Source organism: Dasypus novemcinctus, chromosome 10, assembly GCF_030445035.2.
Source record: "Dasypus novemcinctus isolate mDasNov1 chromosome 10, mDasNov1.1.hap2, whole genome shotgun sequence".
Classification (NCBI taxonomy): Eukaryota; Metazoa; Chordata; class Mammalia; order Cingulata; family Dasypodidae; genus Dasypus; species Dasypus novemcinctus.
This window is the reverse complement of record NC_080682.1, coordinates 50681515-50702598: the sequence shown is the minus strand read 5'-3', so window position 1 is coordinate 50702598 and position 21084 is coordinate 50681515. Positions and strand designations below refer to the sequence as shown.

Here is a 21084-nt window from a genome sequence, read left to right as displayed (position 1 = left end):
GTCTGTAGTCATACTCTGAAGATCACCTGTTGCTCACAATTAGTTATCACATTTTTATTTCTGGATTTCAGGTTGATGGCAGCATGAGATAAAAGTTCTCAGAATGAAGAAGGACTATCTAATAAAGAATGGAGAATTGTAAGAAAGCAGTATGAACTGAGTGGCCATTTCACCAATGATCCCTAATTTTTGTGGTTCCAAACTGAAGACTGCTAGATTTGTGTTGCTACCATACGCTGGAAGGACTTCTCACACTTGAAGATAATGAAACTGTCTATAGATATCAAGGAATCTTTATGTTTATTATAAATGAGAGTTGTCTTGAGAGTTTATAAACTTTAGGAAATAGTATGTGCTCTTCTCAAATCTGTGCAAGACCAAACGAATCAAATAATTAAGTGTTCTTACTGCCATATACGTGGAATAAAATGTATTTTCTGAAAAGTCTGAGAACTACAATTTTTGTGCCAGCACTAACATAGTTTGCTTTAGAAAAGAGTATGCTTTATTTTTACTTATGTGGCTAGTAACAACAACCTGGATTCCATCTTTAGATTCAGCTGATCTCACCCTAGGCAAATGGATGGGGGAAAAAAAAAAAACTCTATGGCTAATTACAAGACATTATCAAACTGCTACAAATTGGAAGCTTTACTCTTTGGCTCACAGACTTCTCCTCATAGCCTAAGGCAGTCTTGCAAAGAGATTCCCAATACCCCTGCTCCAAACAAAATAATAAAAAAATAAATCAAACTGCAACAGCTTTCAGCAGCCTGCTGGTATTTATCAATCCTTTCTTCTCTTGCCCAGTTCACTCTGGTGATCCATGATAAAATTCACAGCCTTAAGCTCTAGTACCCCAAGTGGATATGTGTTAGTGAAATGAATTTAAATCTCTTATAATTAAAGCTAGTTGTCTACAGGAAGATTTTTCTTCAGCCTTTCCTAATATATCTCATGTTCCTGGCCTATAGACCCTATCATATTTCTCAGCTGTCCCAGGGATTCCCAGGCTTCAGAGAGTTAATTGATGCCTGTTGTTCAACCCTTACTGAAGTTGAGATTCACCTTCAGGTAGGAGAGAAAAGGCATGTACAGAGATACATAAAGTAGCATATTTTAAACACTCTTAAGACATGCCCTCTAAAATGCAGTGACAGTCTAAGGGGCTGATATTTTGTAGGGGAAAGTAAAGGGAAGTTTCATAAAGATGATATTCACTCCAGGCATTGAGGAAGAGGCTGAATTTGGCAGGCAGAGGTGGGAGAAGTCAATTCAGGTAGAAGGAGCACTCTGATTAAAAAGTGAATGTGAGAAAAGGAGGGGACAATTTCATGCCTGGCTGTGCCTTGACCCAGATGTGTGGCAAAACATTGATTCCCTCAGAACCTGAGGCAATCTAAGTGGGTCTGAGCTGGGACTGCCCCTGTCTAAAGCACAATAAACAACATCTGGCACTCACGGCTTAGCTAGGTTGAATGAGCACAGCCAAGAAGGTGCTCTCCCATTGGTCGTCTAATTCAAGTCAGGGCCAGTATGCCTTTACTCAATTCTGGATTAGGGGTCCACAGAACAGCTGAAGCAGACTGTATGCCAGAAGTCCAATGCATTCAGCCCAGGAAGCATGGCTTATGAGAAAGGAAAAGCCACTTGGAGACACCAAGTCTTTGTATCTAGAAGAACAAGTAAAATCAGAACTGTGAAAACTACCCCATTTTAGGACCAACCAAGGATACAAAAACATAGGTGAGGGCAGCTCAGAAAGAAAAAACAAATAAATCTCCCGAGCATTAGAAAGACAGAAAATGTCATATAAGGAGTAGGCTCAGGATTGGGATTTAGTTTTCAAAGTGCCCACTTATAGATATTGTATTATGTTTGTAAACTGCTTTGTTCCTCTGGGTATGTTACATTATATTGGATTCAGAGGTTTCACTTTTACTTGATGAAATAATGATTAAGGCTTTGATTGGTTTTTATCAGTAGGGAGTTGAGTCCCCACCCCCTTGCTGGGCAGGGACTCACAGAAGAACTGTGCGGCAGAGAAGGGTGGTTGGAATTTTGATGCTGGATCCCCAGGAAGTAAAAACGTAGAGAAGCACATACATGAGGAAAGAGAGAAGGCTCCATTAGATGCAGCATAGGCCTGGGAAGAGAGACGGGCCATTTGCCTGAAAGTTTGCAGCTGGCCTTATGGAGAGAGCAGAGCAGCTGAGCCCCAAGAAAAACGAGCCCTGGGAGAGAAATGAGACTTTTCCCACCCTACGGCTGATATTGAAAGAAGCTGGGACCACAAGGCCTTAAGAGAAAGAGGGATGCTGAACCTTTGCAGATGTCAGCAGCCACCTTGCTCCAACATGTGGCAACAGATTTTGGTGAGGGAAGTAAGTTATGCTTTATGGCCTAGTGATTGTAAGCTTCTATCCCAAATAAATACCCTTTTATAAAAACTAACAGATTTCTGGTATTTTGCATCAGCACTCTCTGGCAGACTAATACACCAGGGTTGTCTGGAAAGGTGGCTGCAGTATATAATATGAAATAAGAATACTATTCATCATCTGCAACCATAGTGTGGAACTTTAGCCTCACTAATAGCTAGATGAGATGGTTGTTAACTTGCTCAGAGACTCTTTCGTCATGAAAGTGTCCAGTTATTTCTGGGAATCTCTGGAGTGTCCCTCATTGCTTAGGAAATGTCCACTCACTTTGGCCTCTTTGTGAATATACGGTGTCACAACCTTCAATGTCAGCAATTGCCCTAACAATACTGCTCTGAGGCACAGCTATATTCTTCCAGTGGCCATTTAAGACCTTCAGTTGACAACGTCACACTATGATCTGTGGTAGGAGAATCATCTCCTTCCTAATGCTGACCTTAACATCTGATCTTAGCATCTGGGTACCCAGAGTAGTAAGACTCGTCTCCAGAGTTAAGTATTCTTTCAGTCATCCATATGCTTCTGTTGGTGTCCTAACAACTGTATATAGTTTGAAAATTACTTTTTAGTACTTTTACCACAATCCATCTTCTTCATCTCTTTTGAATCTTCCTTCTATCCTTGGAACATCTGTGTTCTCATACACATCAACCTCTCCTGATATTTTAAGTAAAAAAATAAAATAAAACCTCCTCTGGTATACTAAATAAGTTGTCCCACTCACCAATAACCGACCAGTTTTACAATAGTCAGTCTTTAATTCTCAGTATCAGCATAATTAGATTGTGCTGCTGAGTAAAGAATGAAGGAAGAGACTTAACCCACATTTATAGAGTGCTTTCATGTAGATTACTTTATTCAACTTTATTCAAACTTATAATACTAGCATGAAGCAGAGAGCATAACTTTATTCCTGTAACTCTTAATCTTAAACTTAACATATTTCATAAAAAGCTCCTTATCTGCCACCTTAAATCTTTCCTTCCTTAGTCCTCCCCATTTTAGTAAATGGCAATTTTAAACTTCCATTTGCTCAGGCCAGAAACTTTATAGTTACTTTTAATCTTTCTCTTCCATGTCCTGACTTAATCATTCTACAAATTCTCTCTACTCAAAATATATTCAGAACTCAACCATTTCTTACCACCAGCCCCTCTACCACCATGGTCCAAGAAAGCATCAGCTTTCATACACATTATTGTAAAAACTTCCTAACTGTTCTCTCTTCTTCTACCCTCACCTCTCTTTAGGCTATAATCATCAAAAAAGCCAGAAGGATCTACTCTCTACCCCACACTTCCTATTCCTAGGATCTCATCTTCTGCCACTTTGTCTGGTGATCCCTTCTATTTAGCTACTCTGTTGTCCTTTCTTTTATTCAAATGTACTAATGATGTTCTTACTTCAGAACCGATCCACTTGTTGTTTCCTCTACCTGGAAATCTTTGCTCCCCAATGTTTGTATTCCTTAGACTCTTACCTCTTTTGGGCTTTCTCAGTTGTACTTTCTCATTGATGCCTTCCCTGACTACCAGTTTAAACTTGCAATGCACACCCACCCCAGCACTCACTACTTATTCCTTACCTATCTTATTTTCTTCAATAGAATTTACTACCATCAAACATAACAAATTTACGTATTTTACTTGTTTATTGACTATGCTCTAAAATGTAGTATCTGTAAGGGCTGGAATTTGTACTCTGCTGTATCCCCAAAACCTAGATTAGCACCTGATTTATAAAGGGTACTCAGTAAGTATTTATGGAATGAATCAAGTAATTAACACATGCTAAGCAATGAATTTGAAGAGAAGTTGAGTTGTGATCCAGTTGCTCCTCTATAATTTATTAGCTTTTGACCTGGTGCATGACACTGACCTTTTCTCATTCTCATTTTTCTCATCTATGAAATAGAAATAATGTTAAGAAAACTAACAAGACAATAAATGTGAAATGCTTAGGACATAGTAGACATTAAACAGATGGCAATTTCCATTGTTGTTAAAGTATTCTTTTATAATGACCTTTTGGGATGCCATTTTCAATTTCATTAATTGGAGGAAAGTCCTCTTTTATCAAAAGTGTGAAAGCATATGAATTAGATACAATATATGAAATAATGTACATGAAAATGCCCAACTCAGCATCTGGAATGTGGATGATTTGTCATGAATAGTTGTTTGAATTATAGTTAAACTATCCTCATGATTGTTTTAGTTCTCTTACACACTAAATTTCTTGACTTCAAAAGTAGTTCAGCATTATAGGGTACTGGAATGATTTTATAAATTCTAAGACTTAATAAACTATGTTGCTAAAAGAGTGCTTTGCCTAAGGCTTTCCTGTTCAGGTTTTGAGCTTGCAGCAACGAAGAATTAAGATTCTTCAGGGCATGCTTGATAGCTCCCATGACCCAAAGTAGGTGGCCCTTGTTAAAGAGATTTCTTTTTCAAGTTTAGGAAAGTCCTGAAGGCCTTCCTTGGTTTTATTTGGTATCAAAAGCATGGGAACTTTCTGGAGAGGAAATCTTACAACTTTTCTTCCTGTAGGTAATCCCACCTGAAAAAAAGTAACCCTTTGATATCATTGATAAAAAAGACCCACCCCGATAGTTTCTAGCAAAATCACTTCCACTAATTAACTCGTGAGGAATCATGTAGCATGATTTTCTTTTCTTTTTTTTTTTAAATTTATTGAAATATATCATTCATACATAAACATACCTAAACAATAAATGTATAATATTGTGAACTTAAAAAACAAACATATAAAACATCAAATAAACATATATAACATCTCGCCCTACCACTGATAACTTGCATTGTTTTTAAACCTTTTTAACTAATGTGTAAAAAGCATTGTCAAAATATTACTACTAAATAATTTTTCCCCTAACCAATCCAATTATCATCTTTATATCATTTATATATGAATATACATAAACAATTAAGTCCATAGTAAAAGTTGTGAACTTACAAAGCAAACATGTGTAACATCATACAGGGGTCTCATACATCAACCCCTTACCAACACCTTTCATTGTCATGAGACACTTGTTACAAACTATGAAAGAACACTGTCAAAATCTTACTACTAATCATAGTTCTTATCTTACATTTGGTGTGTTTTTCCCCAACCCATCCTGTTACTATTTTTTAAATATGTATTTTTTATGACAGAAGTTGTAAACTTATAATCATGCACATGTGCAGAATTCCCAAACAACACCCCTCCATCAACATACCACAATGTGGTGTGCCATTTGCTACAGATAAAATAATATCATCTGATTATTGCCATGTCCATAGTATACACTTGGCTCACATTTTCCATACTGCCTCAGTATCAACACAGTATATCTTTTGCATAGATGTAACAATATTACACTATTACTACTAACCACAGTCCATAGGTCACTCCAGCTGTATTTTTCCCATACTTCTTCACATTCCCAACACCCTGCAGTAGTGATATACATTTGTTCTAGCTAACAAAGGACACACTTGCATCTGTACCATCAACCATAATTCTCACCCCCCTCTTGGTTTACTGTGCTATTCAGTTCCTAGATTATTCTCAAGCATTCTGTCAATTGACATTTACATAACTAGACTACCATTTTCAGTCACATCCCCATTTATAAACTACCTGTTACTCACTGTGTGTTATCATCCACTCTATACATTTCCATAATTTTACAGTAAAGCTAATTAAAACTTCTACATACATTAAACAGGCATGATTTTCTTTTACCAAATCATATGAAGGCAATTCAAATGGTTTTAACATCGGAGTACTGGAGACAGATTGAACCAGCCTGCAAGAGACTGCTCTGCACAACTCTTACCAAATTTGTGGTCAGTGACATCACATTGAGAGTTGAAATAAGCCATACTAGGAGTATTTACACAATAGAAACAGGCAAACAAACTGATCAGAGCTTTTTTTTTTTTCCTCACAGAATACCACTGGAGGATTCTACCCTGTTACTTTCAGTACACAAAGTAAACGACCATTTCTTTAATAATTTGTTATTGCTGAACCTTCTTTGTGCAAGGCACTCTCTTAAGAAGTTGCTATCTGAAATAGATGCATATCATTCAGTTGAATAGAAAGCTTGTCTCAAATTGCTTTACTGCCTTGAAATTTCTGGTTTCTGGTTTGGTTTCTTGAAAATGTGATATTTTGCTTTATGGAAGAAATATTTCATTGTATTTGTACAATATGAATATGGAGTATAAAGATGTAAAATGTAAGAAATCAAGCATAAGGAATTCATATGGTATTCAGCACATTTGTCACTGAGAAAAAGAGTTGAGAGAAAATTGAGGTACTCCCAGTAATATGATTGCTTTACCTAGTGTGGCTGGCAGGATAGAATAGAAATTGACTGCTCCATCCTTCACAGACATGGACTGATTTTTCTTTCAAATGGTGCTTCAGATATGCCCCGAAACTTCTGAAATTGTAGTTGATAAGCTGGAATATAGCAAGGAGATGCAATCGCTCTGATTGTCTTCTTTGAGTTGCTTACCTATCACCTTTCAGACCTCAACTCGGTCAGGTAAAGGTGGCTTAGAAAATTGGCTAAATCTTGTATTACTTGGTCAGTAAAACTGCTGAATCACTTTCAGAATGATGGCAATAAAAAAGTATCTTCTACCCTTGTCATATCTTTTTGATGCCTTAAATTTCAGTTAGTTTTATATTTTGAGCTTATCTTTGGGTACAAAATGAATATTTTGTTAAGAAATTTCTTACAAGTTTCCAATTTTCCAACTATTTCATAAAAGTCAACCACCTTTTACTCCTATCTTCTCTCATTTTACTCCACTGTGGGAAAAAATATTCTCAAATACAAAGTTTTAGGGTGGACTCTTTTTGTCAACTATTGCCTCCATTATATCTTTTAAAAAATGATGCAATATTTTCCTCATGGGGCAATGCTTCTAAAAAATTTAGAGAACCAGATGAATTATATCTATTTCTGTTTAAGGAAAAAATCTAAAAGATTAATTTAATATAATTAATATTAATAGGACACACTGTATAGTAATCCCTCCTTTTTAATATAGTGACTGATATATTTTAAATTTTGTTTCTAATTAAGTTCCTAACAGTAGAAACTTATTTTATTCCTAAATCCATAATTTCAAAATACATTTTAAAAGATATTTAAATTACAAATGTAATAAAATTATACTTAAAAATATGATATATTGCAAAATTTAAAAACCTAATAGCCTTGTAAACATTAGAGCACTCAAAATATGGTCCTATTCTGTTAATGTAGATTATTTTTTATGCTGGAACTGTAGGGCAGCCTGCGAATTTCATTTTGTGGCAATGATAAAGTTTAAATGACAGAGTGCTGCCATAAGCTTCCAAATCCTTGGAATAGTTAAGGGTGTGGAATCTCAGTCTAATTGTCCATATAGGGAACACATTAAAGTGAATTTCCATGTAACAAGATGCACCAATAATAAATACAGTCTGCCTGTTTCCATGTGCAATCCTTATTCTGATTCTCTACTGAAAATTATTTATAAAGGTTAATTTGTTCGAGCTATGCAGGAGAACTCACCCTACTTCAAACCCTGTTCTTTCTATTTATTTTAAAGCATTGAGTATTTATGGTAAGGTTTTCACCCAAAGAGCAAGCATTTTAGGATGAAGCCAATCAAACTAAAACTGTGGGATTCTTTTTCTTTTATTGCTCCTGTGCATATTTATTATTTAGAAAGCTCCTAACAATATCCCTGCCTTATGAAATACACAAAATCAAGTACAGACTCTCAAAGCATCTATAACGTGGGTCAGAAAGATCTGTCTTTTCCTCTGCAATGAGTAGAACTCTCCCTTGTTTGCAGCAGGTCCATAGCCCTGCATTCAACATGGCTTGCTTTTACCTAATCAGGGTCCTTAGCTTTAGGGTTCATGCCTCTTCTCCATCAAGGTCCTTGCTGGTTTCCCTAGGCTTATGACAGCCCCGGTCTGGGAGTAAAGTGCTGGTGAGTTTGTTGTTATTATTCTGACTTTCTACCAAGAGATTTTTGTATTTGTCAATAAAGCCCTTTTCTCAGGTCACTGGAAAGCCATTGTTGACTTGATCCCATGTGCCTCCTGAGAGAGTTCATGATAAATTTGAAATTCATACCCTCCTCATGAGGTGTGTTTAAGAATTGAATTAATACCTATTTTACAGGACATCCACGTTAACTCAGCTTGTCACAGAGTCACAGAATGACAGTTATTTTTATTAGTTTTGTTTGTGTATGAGTTAGTTTTGTTTGTGTATGAGTTGGACAGAAATGGCATTTGACTCAAAGACCACCAGTCAGTATATGTGGCATAAAATGAGACTATTGCAGTTAGTATTTAGGACAGGAACATGCCTATGAGAGAGGGCTCCTGATTTTAAAATATTTAAAAATTTATGTGTGAAGAATGATTTTTATCCCTTCCTGTTTCTATCAAGGCCAGAACAATAAGCCCTTCAGCTAATATGAAAGAATAGAATTGCTCATAAAAACTTCTCTAACTTGGTAAAGAAATGTGAAATGAGAGAATACATTACCTAGAAATGTTGCAGAAATTCTTTTCTGTAAAATTTTTGGAAACCATAAGAAAGAGTACATCCCAGCAGCTGAAAGTCATCTCTCTCCCTCTGTTGAACTCCCATAGCGAGTCATGTATGATGAGTAATATACCACAGTAGGCACTAGCAGAAGACAAAAACAATTAAGACACCGCCATTCTCTGAAGAAGTGAATATAACTTCCTACTATATAAATGATTATTTTTGTCTTTCTATTTTAGTTGTTAATAATCCTAAAGTTGTTAATAACTTGAAGGTTAGGTTTATATTTTATGTATCTTTATGCTTTCCTCAATGCATAGAATATTGTTTAATATGCAGAATTAGTTTTGCTAAATACATTAATTCAGCAAATACTCTTTCATTTAATAATTATTTTAAGCCCATCTCATTGAGATGGTTTTACATACATTCCTACCCAGATGTTGCTGCATGGACTTAGTGAGCATTTTCTTTTTAAGTTTTATGTTTCTACCAGGTTTATTATTTTCAAAATTTATAAATGTAAATAGACTCAGCAACAAATCTTCAAAAATGCTCCAAAGGGACTTTCACTTGTGGGAAATGGACATACTTTTCCCTATTTCTCCCACTAAGCATAACTATAAATACTGATATTATGTATGAAACAAACATGGACATCTCCAACCCAGAATCCTTAGGATTTGGGAATGAAGTATGGACTAAAGTAGACAGACTTACTGGTATTCTACTATAGACGTATTGTGATTCTAGCAATGGAAAACCTTTTATCATTGATGTGGAGGCAGTGGCCACTGGAGGTTCTGAGGGCAGGGAGAGGGACAGAGGTATAATATGGGTGCATTTTTGGGACTTGAAATTGTCCTGAATGACACTGCAATGACAGATACAGGCCATTGTATATCCTGTCATAACCTACCGAATTGAGTGGGAGAGGGTGTAAACTACACTGTAAACTATAATCCATGCTTAGTGGCAGTGCTCCAAAATGTGTTTATCAATTGCAATGAATATACAACACTAGTGAAAAAAGTTGTTAATGTGGGAAAATGTGGGAGGTATAAGGAGTGGGGCATATGGGAATCCCTTATAATCCCTTATATTTTTTATGTAACATTTATGTAATCTAAGTATCTTTAAAAATAACTAAATAGCAATGTTTATGCCCAGGACATGCCAAGTGCTCAAGAAATGATTCTCCCTAAAAAGAAAAACAAAAAAACAATAACAACAAAAAAGAAAATGGATTGGCTAGGGACCAGTCGGGACTCAAGTAGTGACACAGTGGTGAGTTCCTGGGTTTTCCTTTTGCTCATATATGGCAGACTTAGAGAAGAAGAGGGCAGTGGACTTGGCCCAATGGTTAGGGTGTCTGTCTACCACATGGGAGGTTCACGGTTCAAACCCCGGGCCTCCTTGATCCGTGTGGAGCTGGCCTATGTGCAGTGCTGATGCGCGCAAGGAGTGCCGTGCCCTGCCACGCAGGGATGTCCCCCGCCTAGGGGAGCCCCATGTGCAAGGAGTGTACCCTGTAAGGAGAGCCGCCCAGCGCGAAAGAAAGTGCAGCCTGCCCAGGAATGGCGCCGCACACACGGAGAGCTGACACAACAAGATGACACAACAAAAAGAAATACAGATTCCCATGCCGCTGATGACAACAGAAGCAGACAAAGAAGATGATGCAGCAAAATAGACACACAGAACAGACAATGGGGGAAAAAAGATGCAACCAGAGGATAGAAAGATCAAAGAATGGAAGGATGGAAGGATGGAAGAATAGAAGGACAGACCTGGGGAGAGCACAATGAGATGATGGTCAAAATTTAAAAAAAAAGAGAAGAGACTAATGACCCAAAAATGCCAACAGGGATAGATTTTTTAAAAAATATGTCCCAACCAAAGCCTGCTTTCTTTAGCCAAAGAAAAAGAGCAAAGAAAAGAACAGGAGAGTTTAGTAAGGCCAAAACCCTTTAGATGATAATAACGCTAATACAGACAGACCACACCATAAATGTGACCCTATCCCCACCTAGACCAACACATACTGAGGTGGGGATCTTAAACTTCTACCTTTACAAGGCACCCCAACCTCTCACCAGGGTAGTGTCAGGAAAGCTAGGTAAGGATCAAGGACTCTTATACCTGCCAGGCGATCCGCAGTGCTCCTGTAATCAGAAGCAAAGACCCTTTTATCAAAAGGGATTATAGCTAGGGCTGTGCAAAATTCTAAAGGAACAGATCCTTTTGAAAAGAGTCCAGAGTCCGTTGGTTTAAGAAGGGAACAGAAGTTGACCAGGGCTTCTGTTGCCGCGCCAGATTTGCCGTAAGATTGCCTTCCGGGACAGGAAAGGGTGTGGGCCGGGAACAGCCCGCTCGGCCTCCCAGAGCCACCGCCCCCGGGCAGGAGCGGCTGCCGTGCGACTCACTTGCTGGAGGCCGGCTCTCCCTGTCGTGGTCCCGCGGGAACGAGGTACTGCTGGTGGGCGCCGGCCAGGCAGTTCTGCAGAAATCGGCTAGGTTCTCAATTTGAGATGGCAAAAAAGAAGGCAAGCTTCTCCGGGGGAAGAGCAAGACGTCGGAGACAGATACAGAATAAAACACAGACTGATCACACAACCGAGGGAGGGGAATGTACCGAGTCTGGGAACTAAGAAAGCGGGTTAGACGCCCCTCCCACCAACAGCTGGAAACAAAGGGACTACAGAAGGCCAGGTCCAGCTGACAGTCTGCCTCTTGTGCGGGAGGAGAGTGAAGGGGGGGGGGGGGGGGCCCACCTGGAAAGGACGCACGACTCAGTGGGTACCTTTACCTGCGCTCCCCACCGCCTGCCGCCCTATTGCTCAAAAAACCACTGAAGTCTAGTGCGCCACTTTGAAAGATTGTAATATATTCTCTGGAAAACAGTCAGCAGTACGGAAGCCCTCCCTGGGCCCTCACCCGCTCACGGGCCCACCACTGGTGGAAAGGTCCGGAAATCCTCGCGCTCTGGAAATGTCCCTGGTTAGTCCTTGGAGGGAGCGCGGGGCCCTATTTTGGAAGAACCTGCTCAAGTACGGTTTTTGACGTCTGGGGGATCCTCTCGGGGAAGATCACTTCGAACTCGATAATGAGGTCCCCGCGCTTCTCGGGTGTTTTGGGGAGGGGGAGGCCTTCTCCGGGGACTTTGCGCCTCATGCCTGGCCGGATGACGTCTTTGAAGACCACGGGTATGGTCCTGCCGTCCAAAGTGGGGACGGTCACCGTGCAGCCACACAGAGCCTCCCGCAGGCTGATCCTGGCTGGGTAAATGACATCGGAACCGTCCCTCTTAAAGATATTGTGGGGCTTGTCCTTTAAAACAAAGACGATGTCGGCTGGAATGTTGTTGGAGGTCTGGTCGCCCTCCTTGGGGAAGGTGATTTTGGTCCCTTCTTTCCACCCTCTCTTCACTTCGATGGTCAAGATCTTGTCTTCGTTGCGAAGGCCACACATACCTAAGCAGTGGCAGTGGAGACAATCTGGGGAGCCTAGACTTCCATTCCCATCCATCAGTAGCAAATCATCCTTCTTTGTCCATACTGAGGTAGTGTTAGAGTAGGCTTAATGGGGAGGTAAAATTCACCATAGCCCAACAGTAATGAGACCACCCCTCCTACCCAACATTTTGATGGTGGCCATGTGAGTAGCATTAACAAGGTATTTCCATTCTTCCAAGCCAGAGAGTTATCATTGGTGGTCTAGTGGAGAACAGTATTCACTACTTGAGTAGACAGATTAATAATTAACTGAAATGTAAAACATGAATAGAGCTTCAGGAAGTGTAAAACTATAACAAAAGACCTAACACATATGTAATTAGAGTCCCAGAAGTGAAAGAGGGTGGGACTAAAAAATTGCACAAAGAAATAATAAATGAAAAGTTCCCAAACCTGGCAAAAGACATAAACTTTTATACTATAAAAGGTGACCAAATGTCAAACAGGATAAACCCAAAGAAATCCACAAGAAACATTACGGTCAAATTCCTGAAAACTAAAGGCAAATAAAAGTCTTGAAAGCAGTAAAAGAAACACTACCTAACCTATAAAGGGAAAACAATTCTAATGACAATGGATTCCTCATTTGAAAAAACAGAAGCCATAAGAAAGTGGCACAAGATTTTTCAAGTCCTGAAAGAAAACTGTTGTCAGCCCAGAATTCTATATCAAATGAAATAGTTTTTAAGAATGAAAAGGAAATCAAGATTTTCTCAGATGAAAGAAAACTAAAAGAATCTGTCACTGGCAGAACTACCTTAAAAGAATGGCTAAAGGAAATAACCCAAATTGAAAGGAAATGAAAAAAACATCTTGGAACATCAGGAAAGAAAGAACATGTTAAGCAAAAATAAGGATAAATACGAATACAATGGGTTTTTCTTCCCTTGAGTTTTCCAAAAAATTCAATTGCAGTGAAAAACAGTTTGCTGTAAATATAAATGTATTTAAAGGAAATATTTAAGGTAATTATATGTGAACAGGAAGGGTAAGGGAATGTAAAGGGAGATACAATTTCTATACTTTACTCAAACTAGTAAAATAACAATATCATATGACTATAAAAAATGTGTGTGTAATGTAAAATCTAGAGCACATATTAAAAAAGCTATGCAAAAATATATACTCAAAGACAGTATAGGTAAATCAAAGTAGAATTTTAACACAGAATTTTCAAGTAACCTAGAGAAAGCAGAAAAAATATAACAGAAAAACAGAAAGATAAAAAACAAAACAAAACAAAAAAGGCAGAAATAATCTCTATAAAAATGTGTATCAATAATTACATTAAATTTAAATAGCCTAAATACATATTAAATGTAAATGGCCTAAATACACAAATTAAATACTAAATATGTAAATAAAAACATAACACAATTATAGGCCGCTTATAAGAAATTCTCTTCAACTATAGGCATGTAATAAGTTAAAAGATGGAAACAAATATTCATTCCAATATTATTCAAAAGAAATTAAGCATAGCTAAATCAATATTATATGAAATAGAAGAAGAAAATTATCTGAGACAGAAACATTATATAACAATAATGGCCAATCTACCAAGAAGATATAAAAATAATAAATATGCCCAAGCTAAGCACAAGAGCTGCAAAATATGTGAAACAAATACCACTACAACTAAAAGGAGAATTGGACAAATCCAGTTATAACTGGGGAGTGTGGTGTTTAGAGCTATGTACCCCAGAAAAACATATTCTTACAATCCATTCCCTATAAGTGTGAACCTATTATAAGTAGGCTTTAATCCTATTACTCTAGTCCTTTATAAACTGAATGAAATTCAGACATGGAGAGAGAAACCTCAGAAAACAAGAAGCTGAAAGTAAGTGGAACTTGGAATGAAAGGGAGCAGCCAGCAAGGGCTCCCCTGAGTATTGCCATTTAACAGAGAAGCCTAGTACTAAGGACTGCCAGCAGCCAGCCCCAGAATGCCAGTCTTTGGGAATAAAGTATCAGCTTGATGATGCCCTGATTTAGATTTTTCTTAGCCTCAAAACAGTAAGCTAATATATTCCCACTGTTTAAGCTAACCCATTGAATGACATTTACTTGAACAACCAAAAGGAAACTAAACCAGAGAATTCAACACATCTTTCTCAGCAACTGAAAGAACTACACACAGAAAAATCAACAAAAATATAGAATAATTCAACAACACCTTCATCTACCAGAATCAAATGAATTTTATAGAGCAGTCCACCCAACAACAGAAGAATAAGCATTTTTTTCTCAATTGCCTACAGAATATATATAACATAGAGCATATCCTGAACCATGAAACAAATGTCAATAAATTTAAAATACTTGAAATAATAAGACTCTATTCTCTAAGCATGATGTAATCAAACCTAAAATAAATAATTGAAAGTTAGGAAGATCTCCAAACACAAGGAAACTAAAAATCGTACTTCTAAAAAATCCTTGGATACAAAAGGAAGTTTCAATAGAAATTTAAAAAATACATTTTGGGATGAATGAAAATGAAAACAAAACATATCAAAATTTGTGGGACATAGATAAAGCAGTGCCAAAGGGAACTTTAAAGTATTTAATGTATACATTAGGAAAGAGGAAGCATATTAAATCAATAATCTATGGTCCCATCTCAAAAATCTAGGAAAATGAGAGCAAAATAAGACCAAAGAACACATAAAAAGGAAAATAATGATGTGGTAGTTTAAAATGTATATACCCCAGAAAATCATGGTCTTAAAGCGAATCCATTCCTGTGGGTATAAACGTATTGCAAGGTTTAAACTGTGTATATTTGGGAAGTAAACTGAGTTTACTTTAGTTAGGGCAGGTCATACTGGAGTCCCTTATAAGAGTCCCTTATAAGAGAACAAATTCAGATAAAAGAAAGAAAGCCATGAAAGCAAGCACCTGAAAGCAATGCAAGCTGGAAGAGTAGGGAGAGACTAGAAGATGCTGCCATATGCCTTGCCTTAAGGTAGAGGAGTCAAGGATTGCTGGCAGCCAGTCTTCAGGGAAGAAGGTACCACCTTAATGATGTATTGATTAGAAACATTTTTCTCAGCCTCAAAATAGTAAACTAATAAATTCCCATTGCATTGTTTAAAGCAAACCCATTTTATGGTATCTGTTTTCAGCAGCCTAGAAAACTGAAACATGATAAGGTCAGAAATCAGTGAAATCAAAAACAGAAAGGCAATACAGAAATATAAATAAAATAAAAAGTAGTTTCTTTTAAAATATAAAAAAGTTAATAAAACGCTGGCAAGACTGAAAAAGAGAGAAGATGGAAAAATACCAATACCAGGATTTAAACAGGGACTATCACTATAGACCCTTCAGATAGCAAAATAATAAGAGAATTCTATATGAAAAACTCTATGCACATAAATTGGACAGCTTATATGAAATAGATGAATTCCTTGAAAATACTAACTAACCGCCTTTCATCCAATATGAAATAGATAATTTAAGTAGCTACAAAACTACTAAGAAAATTGAATTTGTATAATGTATCTCAAAAAAGGAAATCACATTACTGCTACCAACATGGCCACCACTGACACCGAGGAGGGAGGTGGGAAGGTATGGTCTCATTACTACCTAGATGGCTTCACTGGCAAATTCTAACAAATGTTTGACCAAGTATGAACACCAATTCTAAATAATGTCTCCCAGAAAATAGAAGAGGGAAGGCCATTTTCCAACTCTCTTTATGAAACTATTATTACCTTGATACCAAAAAAAGACAAAGACAGTACTAAAAAGAAAAACTAGGGCCACTATCCCTCATGAATATAGATACAAAAATCCTTAACAAAATATTAGCAAATGGAATTAAGCAATACATTTAAAACAAATTCATACTACAATTGTTTCCAGAGATGTAAAGCTGAATCTGTTGTTTTCTCTCTCTTTCTCTCTCTCTCTCTCTATACATCCATATATTTATATATATACACAATTAATCAATATAATCCACCAAATTAATAGATTGAGGGAGAAAAAAGATCACATTATCACATGAGCCAATGTGGAAAAAATATTTGACAAAATTCAACACCTCTGATTTTAAAAATCCTCAGAAAAATAGGAATATAGGGGACCTCCCTAAACTTGATGTACATAAAAGTGCCTTGCTATCATATTTAATGATGAAAGACTGTATGCTTTTCCCTTAAGATCGGGAAAATGGTAAGGATGTCCACTCTAATTCAACAGGGTTCTGGATGTTGTAGCCAACAAAAAAACAAGTAAAGGAAATAGAAGGCACACAGTTTGGAAAAGAAGAAATAAAACTGTCCTTATAGGCAAACAAAAAAAAAAAATGTCTACATAGAAAATACCAAGAAGTAATAAAAAGAATAAAAACTTCCTAGAACTAATGAGTGAATCCAGCATTGTCAAATGATACAAGATCATACAAATCTTGGGTGTAAATCTTACAAAACATGCCCAGGACTTGTTTGCTGAAAACTACAAAATGCTGCTGAAAAGAAAAATTCTAAATAAGTGGAGAGGCATACCATGTTCTGGAACACTCAACTTAGTAAATGTGTCAATTCTCCCTACGTTGATATACCAGTAAAATGCAATTCCTCTTAAAATCCCAGCAAGATGTTTTATAGATTTAGGTTAGAATATTTGAAAGATTATATGAAAAGGCAAATGAACTAGAATAGTTAAAATAATTTTGAGAAAGAAGAATAAAGTAGGAGTAATCAGTCTACCTGATTTCAATACTTATTAGATTGCCATACTAATTATGACTGCATAGTATTGGCAGAAGGACATACACATGAATTCAGAAACAGACCCACACAAACATGCACAACAAAGGTATAAAATTAATTCAATAGAGAAAAGGCTGCATTTTTCACAAATGTTGGTGCAGTAGGACATCCATAAGCAATAGAATGAATCTCAACCTAAGTTTCATACCTTTTAATTAATTCAGAATGGATCATGTTCTTAAATGCAACACAAAAAAACTATTTTTTTGAAAAATAAAAACAGGAGAAAAAAGTTGACATCTAAGGCAAGGCAAGGTGTCCTTAAACTTGGTACAAATCCTTAGTATAACAGGTAAAAAATGATAAATTATATTTCACTAAAATTAAAAGTGTTTGTTTGCCAAAAGACCTTGTTAAGAGGACCATGAGACAAGCTAAAGAGTGGGGAAAATATTTATAAGCTATATCTCACAAAGCACTAACATAAAGAATATATTTAAAAAACTCTCACAGTTCAGCAGCAAAAAAGAAAAGAAATCCAATTAGAAAATGGGCAAAAGACATGGGTAGACATTTCACTGAAGAGGATATGAAATGGCTAATTAGCATATTAAAAGACATTTAACATCATTAGGTATTAGGGAAATACAAATCAAGACCACAATGAAGTATTGCTACATACATATCATAATGACTGAAATATATTGAAAAACAAATGCTGCCAAGCAAACAGAGAAAGTGCATCACTCATGTTTTGTGGGTAGAATGTAACATAGTAGTACTATATGACCCAGCAATTTCAGTCCTGGACATTTATCCCAGAGAAATGACAAGCTTATGTTCATACAAAGTTTTATACATCAAAGCTTACAGCAGTTTTATTCATTAGAGCCCCACCCCAAAGAGGAAACAATTGAGATGTCCTTCAATAGCTCAGTGATTAAACAAACTGTGATATATCCATTCCCAAGGAAAACTACTCAATAATAAAAATGAAAAAAAAGTTGATGCATCCAACAACTTGGATGTATTTCCAGAAAATTATGCTGAGAAAAACTAATCCCAAATTATGAATCCATTTGTATAGCATTCTTCCTATGACAAAATTTTTAAAATGCAGGACAGATTGATAATTGCTACTGCTTTAGGAGGGGAGTCTGGGTGGCAGTAAAGCAGGGTGGCAATTTGAGTAATCCTTGTGGTGATGGAAATGTTCTGTATCTTGACTGTACAAATGCCAATATGCTGGTTGCCATATTATTCTATGGTTTTAAAGATATTATCATTTGGGGAAGCTGCATAAAAGTACATGTGATTTCTCTGTGTTATTTCTTACATTTACATGTAATTCTACAGTTGTTTCAAAAGAAAAGGTTTAATTAAAAATACTCTGTCACTTCAATCATCAACAATACCTTACATACATATTTTATACCTGTACTACATGGCATTCACTATGAATGTCTTACATTGTTTCTAAGGAAAACTGTCCAGTTTATACCCTGGTGCCCAGTTTCCCTGTTTTTTATTGCACTCTCTTATATCCCATCATATGATACAACTTGATTGAGCCAGGCATGGCACTGGATCAAAAGATAACCTTTAGTTAAGAAAATCTGTGATCTCAGTGGTCAGATTAATTGGGCCAGATTCTTTTGAAAAGTTCAACAAATACACACATGCACACACAACCTCATTTGTATAAACACACATACAAAAAATAGGTTGTATTCTCTCTAAGCTGTTTTCTCCCAGGTCCAATACCACTCTTCTCTACTTTGCTCTGAGATGCTAAGACTGAGTCTCTGCAAAGGACATGTCTCCTTTGCCACCCTGCTCCTTGTTTCTGCCAATAAGAGTAGCTAGGAGACTCAAAGAAGGGAATAGCTTCTTTATGATGAAAGGGTCAATCTAGCAATGACCTTTAGCCAGTGGAGCAGTTGGTTCCAATAGAAGCCCAGCAGCAGTTTGTTCTAGTATACACTTTTTTCTATATTCCCAGAAACAACCTCATTGCACTTCCTCCAAAATGAGATAACAGTACTAGCTGGTTAGTAGCCATTCCTGAAAGGTTTAGTCCCAAGTTTAAATCCCTTCTCCTAATTCTTCAGACTGTAACATTAGCTGAGGGGCATCCCTCCACCAAAATCGGAGGTCTAGCTGCAGTCCAAGCTCCTGGGTACCAGTACCTCTTGGCTGGTATCCTTTCCAAGAAAAATGATTGCCAGTTCTGTGGGGTCCACACTCTGCATTCCTAAATTTACCTTAACTATCAGGTAATACTACCACCCAAGACATACAAGATCCAGTTCTGCAGTACCCCTTTTTCAATATTCTAAATTTTAATACTCTCGAACTCTTCCCTTATTTGCCCCTACTGAGGGGAATGGCATCCATTTCCTGCAATTACTACTTTAGTGATAACTCAGTGTCCCTTTTTGCCTTTTCAATTTTCCAATATCAGTTTTAGTAATTCTTGAGATTAAATTCTGTTAATATAACTGCTGAGCTTCTGTTTCCTGACTGTAAGTTCATTGATACAGGGAGTTAGTAGTAGGAACTGAGACTGAATGAAAATAGAAGCTAGAGTGGTCATGATAGACTGTGTACAAGACAAAGTAGCAAATGTAAGAGCTAAGATGAACAATGAAAGGGAGAAAGAAGAATGGAATAGAAGTCCAAGAAGTCATGGAGTTGCCAAAAGGTTAAGGTCCCTATTGCTCATGAGAATGGAACAAACCTATAAGAAGTTTCTAGAGTTGCCTTTTTTTTTTCTTGTTTCCCTTTTCTATTTCAGTTTTATCTTTCATATTTTACCAGAATAATTCCTTTTTCACTTAGGTCACTTGAGTCAGTTTTTCTTCCATATAGGCCCCAAAGAGAGTAACTAAAACAACATTCCTTTCTTTGTATAGGTAGAATTGAAGGCAAAAGAGGACAAATCTATAACCTTTAAAGAGAAGAGCTTCAGGTCTTCTCTCTCTTTGTCGGTTCATGTTCCTCTTAAGTGGCTGGTCCCTTATCTTTATCTTACCATTGCCCCTTCCTCTATAGAGAACACTTTATAGACTACAAAACATCCATGTATCGAAGTTCTTATGTGACTTTCAAAACAAAGTGATATCCCTGAAAACATATAACATGTCTTCTATTTTGCTTAGTTTCCAAAAGCGTGATGAAGCAGATGAAAGAGAGAGTCTTCTGGGAAGTTCTTGAATTATGAATCTAAGACAGATAACAATTATGCATGCATCCTAGAGAGAGCTAAATATTAACAGGAAAATGCAAGAGCAATTCCTCCTACAGTGTTTGAGGGTTCACATATAACATTTCTACTTCCTCCTTAAAACAGCATTGAATGAACTAAGGATTTGCCAACAGAAATGGCAAGTACAAGAATCTCTCTTCCTACAAATGGTGTTTAATGCTACTATAATTTGTTCCTTTAAAAAAAATCCTTAGCAGAAAAACCCCAGAGATGAATGAACAGATTATTTCTATTTCACAGAGGTGGCTGCCTTCTATGCAAAAGCTCAGGTGACCTTGACTCTGATGGTACAACATTTAACTACAGAAGATGGGACAACCAGGCCCCCAGCTCACAAACTACCACTTGTTTTGAGTCCTGGGGACTTTTCATTCTTCCCCACTGAATCATTCAGACAAGCACAGCTTTCCTAATACCAAGAGAAAATATTTTCATGCTATCACCATGTCAAGTTTTTCAATCTCACTAGGTTTTCAAAGGAAGAATAAAAAGTGGCTACCTTTCTCACACACTTTGTTTCATATTAACAACCTAACTGCTGCCCCATTTCAAA

General features: G+C 37.0%; 1 protein-coding gene across 27 annotated transcripts in view; it reads right to left on the bottom strand.

The window, feature by feature from the left end:
• LRRC4C (leucine rich repeat containing 4C) overlaps positions 1 to 21084 on the bottom strand; it is a 1388209-nt gene that overhangs the window by 517003 nt on the left and 850122 nt on the right. For 10 of the 27 annotated variants that reach the window (XM_058305525.2, XM_058305521.2, XM_071218093.1 and 7 more), the window contains 2 exons: positions 9019 to 9162; positions 6799 to 6920 (listed from right to left, as the gene is read on the bottom strand). The exons of 8 other annotated variants lie outside the window; for them this stretch is intronic. The gene's annotated coding sequence lies outside the window, so the exon portion shown is untranslated. The remainder of the gene's footprint in view (positions 1 to 6798; positions 6921 to 9018; positions 9163 to 21084) is intronic. 9 more of the 27 variants (XM_058305532.2, XM_058305517.2, XM_058305534.2 and 6 more) reach the window with 1 other exon arrangement.